Below are 6,865 nucleotides of genomic sequence, written 5' to 3' on the forward strand. Positions count from 1 at the left end.
GCCGGTCGGAGTTTAACCGTTTTATCGATGAGACGGGCCGGCCGGTCGGAGTTTAACCGTTTTATCGATGAGAGGAGCCGGCCGGTTGGGGGGGGCGGCTTTTAACCAGCTAGCCGTGAACACCCCGACGTGCCCGGCGCCGAGTTTAACCGTTTTATCGATGAGACGGGCCGGCCGGTCGGAGTTTAACCGTTTTATCGATGAGAGGGGCTGGCCGGTCGGAGTTTAACCGTTTTATCGATGAGAGGAGCCGGCCGGCCGGAGTTTAACCGTTTTATCGATGAGACGGGCCGGCCGGTCGGAGTTTAACCGTTTTATCGATGAGAGGGGCCGGCCGGTCGGAGTTTAACCGTTTTATCGATGAGAGGGGCCGGCCGGGCTTTTAACCAGCGAGCCGTGAACACCCCGACTTGCCAGCTGATCCGACGCCCACTTTCGCCACAAAGCGGGGTACAGGCCGGCCTGCGGAGAAACGTGGGGCAGGGGGAGGGGAGATGCCGGCCCCATGCTGCGGGAGGGGAGGCTAGGCTGGAGGGAGGAAGGCGGAGAGGGGGTCGGGTGAGGGGGGGGTTGGGACAGCCCCCCATGCTGTCCCACTTCCCCTACGGTCCCCCTAGATGGAGTCCTCTCCCTGACCCCCACCTGAAGTTGTGGCCATTGGACTTTGAAAGACCTGAGACACCCCCCCCCCCCCAAATCAAGTAGGGGAGGAGAGTTGCTATCAACAAAGAGCTGTGAGGCTTTTGGGGTTCCTGGGTCGCAGCCCCCCTCCCCCCCCCCCCGCTCCCCCAGCAATTCACTGCTCTGGAAATGAAAGAGGGGTTTATCTGCCGTGGGAAATGTTGTTAGTGTTACTCACAAGTCTGCAGATCACAGCTCTTCTTCCTTTTCTAGCTAGCTAGCTACACACACACACACACACACACAAGCTAGCCAGACACACACAAACATACACAAGCTAACTACACACACACACACGCTAGCCAGCCACACACACGCATACACAAGCTAGCTACACACACAAGTTAGCTACACACACACACAAGCTAGCTAGACTCACACACATATACAAGCTAGCTACACATACACACACAAGCTACCTACACACACACACACATACACAAGCTAGCTACACAGACACACAAGCTAACTAGAGACACACACACATACACAAGCTAACTACACACACAAGTTAGCTACACACACACACAAGCTAGCCAGACACACACACATACACAAGCTAGCTACACACACACAAGCTAGCCAGACACACACACACATACACAAGCTAGCTACACACACAAGCTAGCTACACATACACACACAAGCTAGCTAGACACACACACACACATACACAAGCTAGCTACACACAAAAGTTAGCTACACACACACAAGCTAGCCAGACACACACACACATACACAAGCTAGCTACACACACAGAAGCTAGCCAGACACACACACACATACACAAGCTAGCTACACACACAAGCTAGCTACACATACACACACAAGCTAGCTAGACACACATACATGCAGAAGCTAGCTACACAGACACACAAGCTAGCTAGACACACATACACACATACACAAGCTAACTACACACACACACACAAGCTAGCCAGACACACACACACACACACACACACAAGCTAGCTACACACACACACACACACACACACATACAAGCTAGCTACACACACAAGCTAGCTAGACACACACACTTACACAAGCTAGCTACAGACACACAAGCTAGCTAGACACACATACACACATACACAAGCTAACTACACACACACACAAGCTCGCCAGACAGACACACACACACACAAGCTAGCTACACACACAAGCTAGCTACACACACACACATACACAAGCTAGTCAGACACACACACACATACTTGTAGGTAAGGTCCCGTGGGAAGCAAGACTGAAGGGAAAAACAACTGAGGAGAGTTGGAAGTATTTCAAAGGGACATTGTTAAGGGCCCAAAAGCAAACAATTCCGCTGTGTAGGAAAGATAGAAAATATGGCAAAAGACCAGCTTGGCTTAACAAGGAGATCTTGCATGATCTCAAAATAAAAAAGGAGTCCTATAAAAATGGAAACTAGGACAACTAACAAAGGATGAATATAGGCAAGCAACACGGGAATGCAGGGGCAAGATTAGAAAGGCAAAGGCACAAAATGAGATCAAACTAGCTACAGGCATAAAGGGAAACAAGAAGACCTTTTATAAATACATGAAAAGCAAGAGGAAGACCAAGGACAGGGTAGGCCCACTGGTCAGTGAGGAGGGAGAAGCAGTAACAGGAAACTTGGAAATGGCAGAGATGCTCAATGACTTCTTTGTTTCGGTCTTCACCGAGAAGTCTGGAGGTGTGCCTAACGTAGTGAATACAAGCAGAGAGAGGGTAGGTTTAGAAGATAGGATACACAAAGAACAAGTTAAAAATCACTTAGGAAAGTTAGATGTCAGCAAGTCACCAGGTCCTGATGAAATGCATCCCAGGATACTCAAGGAGCTGATAGAGGAGCTATCTGAGCCTTTAGCAATAAGCTTTGAAAAATCATGGAAGACATAGGACTGGAAAAGGGCAAATATTGTGCCCATCTATAAAAAGGGGAATAAGAACAACCCAGGAAACTACAGACTGGTCAGTTTAACATCTGTCCCAGGGAAGATAATGGAGCAGGTAATTAAGGAAATCATATGCAAACACTTGGAAGGTAATAAAGTGATAGGGAATAGCCAGCATGGGTTTGTGAAGAACAAGTCATGCCAAACTAATCTGATAGTTTCTTTGATAGGATAACGAGCCTTGTGGATAAGGGAGAAGCGGTGGATGTCATATACCTAGACTTTAGTAAGGCATTTGATACGGTCTCACATGATATTCTTATTGATAAAGTAGGCAAATATAACTTAGATAGGGCCACGATAAGGTGGGTGCATAATTGGCTGGATAACCGTAGTCAGAGAGTTGTTGTTAACGGTGCTAAATCCTGCTGGAAAGGGATAACAAGTGGAGTTCCTCAAGGGTCTGTTTTGGGACCCGTACTGTTCAATATCTTCATCAATGATGTAGATATTGGGATAGAGAGTACGCTTATTAAGTTTGCAGATGATACCAAACTGGGTGGGGTTGCAACTTCTTTGGAGGATAGGGACATAATTCACAATGACCTTAGCAAGTTAGAGAAATGGTCAGAGGTAAACAGGATGAGGTTTAATAAAGAGAAATGCAAAGTGCTCCACTTAGGAAGGAACAATCAGTTCCATACATACAAGATGGGAAGCGACTGTCTAGGAAGGAGCATGGCGGAAAGGGATCTAGGGGTCCTAGTGGACCACAAGTTGAATATGAGTCAACAGTGTGATGCTGTTGCAAAAAAAGCAAATATGATTCTAGGTTGTATCAACAGGTGTGTTGTAAGCAAAACTCGTGAAGTCATTCTGCCGCTCTGCTCTGCACTAGTTAGGCCTCAGCTGGAGTACTGTGTCCAGTTCTGGGCACCACATTTCAAGAAAGATGTGGAGAAATTGGAAAGGGTCCAGAGAAGAGTGACAAGAATGATTAAAGGCCTAGAGAACATGACCTATGAAGCCAGGCTTCATGAACTGGGCTTGTTTAGTTTGGAAAAAAGAAGATTAAGGGGGGACATGATAGCGGTTTTCAAATATCTAAAAGGGTGTCACAAGGAGGAAGGAGAAAATTTGTTCCTCTTGGTTTCTGAGGACAGGACAAGGAGTAATGGGCTTAAAGTGCAGCAGGGGAGGTTTAGATTGGACATTAGGAAAAAATTCCTAACTGTCAGGGTGGTCAAATATTGGAATAAATTGCCAAGGGAGGTGGTGGAATCTCCCTCTCTGGAGATATTTAAGAACAGGTTGGATAGACATCTGTCAGGGATGGTGTAGGTGGAGCTTGGTCCTGCCTTGAGGGCGGGGGGCTGGACTCGATGACCTCTCGAGGTCCCTTCCAGTCCTATGATTCTATGATTCTATGATACACATGCTAGCTAGACACACACACAGGCTAGCTACACAGACACACACACATACACAAAGTTAGCTATACACACACACAAGCAAGATAGATACACACACACATACACAAGCTAATTACACTCACACACACAAGCTAGCTAGACACACACACACACATTCACAAGCTAGTTACACACACACACAAGCTAGCTACACACACACACAAGCTAGCTAGACACACACACATACACAAGCTAGCTACACACACACAAGCTAGCTACACACACACACAAGCTAGCTAGACACACACACATACACAAGCTAGCTACACACACACACAAGCTAGCTACACACACACACACATACTACACACACGTACATTCTTTTTTTGGCTTTCTGTGACTCCCGGGGTAACATTTAAAAACCAACGAATAATCTTGCAGCACCTGAAAGATGAATAAAACACATTAGCTCAGTCTTCTCAACAATATTTTTATATAGTACCCCTTTTTTAAAAAAAATTATAAGTACCCCCCCCCGTTCCTACAGTTTTCAGACACGACATTTTTTTTCTACCGTTGCAACACATTTCTTTAAACAACTTCATCGCAGCTGGGCAGGCGGAGAAATTTTTGGGTGTAACAAGTCCAAAACTAATAAGTGCCGTCAAACTTCAAACAAAAATTAAGTTTTCTCCGGATTTCAGTTGTGTGGACGTACACTGTGCTAGGCCAGTGTTTCTCAATCCAGGGTCCGAGTACAACTAGGGGTACTTGAGAAAAGTCTAGGGGGCGTGTCCACACCACTGAAATTTGGCGAAAACGGAATTGTTGTCTGAAGTTTGACAGCGCTTTATGATGTTTCTACTTTTGACACCCCAAAATTTCATCGCCCGCCTGGTGACAATGAAGTTGTTTGAACAAATGTGTTGCAACGGTAGACAAAAAAATGGTGTGTCTGAAAACTGTAGGGACGGGGTGAAACAAAAGGCAGGACTATACAGCACTTGAAAGACTAACAAGATGGTTTATTAGGTGATGAGCTTCCGTGGGTCTGAGGAAGTGGGTCTGGCCCACGAAAGCGCATCCCCTAATAAACCATCTTGTTAGTCTTTCAAGTGCTGCATAATCCTGTCTATTGTTTTGGCTAGTCCTGTCTATTGTTTTGGCTAATCCTGTCTATTGTTTTGGCTTTGACTAACACGGCTGCATCTCTATCACTGTAGGTACAGGGGGTATTTCTAATTTTTTTTAAAGGGGGTACTTTATTAACAAAAAGATTGAGAAACACGGAGCTAGGCTATTCGTTGTTTTTTAAGCGTTTCCAATTACAGACTAAATTGGCTCCCTCTCTGTAGAACTAGGAGAACAGATCACATGCGGGTGTCAAAACTTTACCAGTTTCCTTTCATCCACCCTCGCTTTTAACCAACTGTTTTTTTTCCTCCTGCCTCTCCACCCTAGTGCATTACCACACGCCAACACTTGTGTGCAGTGTTCCCCCAAATATTCACCGTAGGCCAGCTTTTCAAAGTTAGCTATTTTGGCAAATTGTACTAGAGGCCTACAGGCCATTCAAAACCTGACCCTGGAGGTTTTATGTTGAGGGAAATCTTTCTCCAGAGGCAAATTTCCACACACACCTCCAAATATTTTTCACTTGGCACCACTAAAACTTTTTTTTGTCAAATTCGAAAACAATATACTAGAATCAAGGACTGTCAGGAGCTGCAGGGGGTAGCCGAGTTAGTCTGTTACAGAAAAAAACAACAAACGGTCTGGTAGCACTTTATCGACTCACAAAACATGTCGATGGGATCATGAACTTTCGTGGGCACCGCCCACTTCTTCAGATGACCGGAGTTATGAGTAGAGGATAGGAAAACTCAAAATCAATAGGAGAAGAGAAAGGGAGGAGGGGGAGAGAGAATGATGCTTCCTTCTCCTGTTGATTTTGAGTTTTCATATCCCCTACTCATAACTCCGGTCAAAACTCGAAATCAATAGGAGAAGGGAAAGCGGGGTACTCCAAAAAAAAGTGCCGATACTCTAGGAGAAAAGTTGTTGAGCTCTCACTGGAGGTGCCGGTACTGAGTACCGGGCAGTACCGTCACAAAAAAAGCACTTTTTCCTAATATCCAACCTATACCTCCCCACCGCAACTTGAGACGAGATGGCTTCTTGTTCTGCCATCTTTCCCCACTGAGAACAGCCTCTCTCCATCCTCTTTGAACCCCCACTTCAGGAAGTTGAAGGCTGCTCTCAAATCCCCCCTCACTCTTCTCTTCTGCAGACTAATCCAAAATACTACCAGGTGAGGCCTGTCCGTGACCGGGCAACGTCATTTTGCGTCGATTACCCTTATAGGAACGTTCCAGAAATGAAATCGATGCCGTAGAACTTTTTTTAAAGGAATGGGCTTGCGAAAGGGACGTAACAGAACAGTTTTAAATTGGTTCTGGACATCTGAACTCCAGTCATCTGAAGAAGTGGGCTGTGCCCACGAAAGCTCGTGATACCCTCTACGTTTCTTAAACGTTTTAAGACCAAGGAACACCACACAATCATTTTTTTGAATGCGGAACACGGAGGATTTTTTTGTTGAACAAAAAAAAAAAAAAAGTTGGGGGAAAGTTATTGAACAAAAAAAAAAAAAAGGGTCGGGGGAAAGTTGTTGAGCATTTTGAGCTCTGTTCTCCGTGACACACCTTTGACTGTGTGCCACGGAACACAGTTTAAGAAACACCGATCTACATGGTGTGCGAGTCTTTAAAGTGTTACCAGACTATTGGCTGTTTTATAAAGTTTATCCTGTGCAGACTAACTCAGCTCCCCCTCTGAAGTTTTAAATTGGTCGGATTTCCACTTCAACCATTA

Source organism: Pelodiscus sinensis, chromosome 19 (assembly GCF_052426305.1).
Source record: "Pelodiscus sinensis isolate ZL-2025 chromosome 19, ASM5242630v1, whole genome shotgun sequence".
In the NCBI taxonomy this organism is placed as follows: Eukaryota; Metazoa; Chordata; order Testudines; family Trionychidae; genus Pelodiscus; species Pelodiscus sinensis.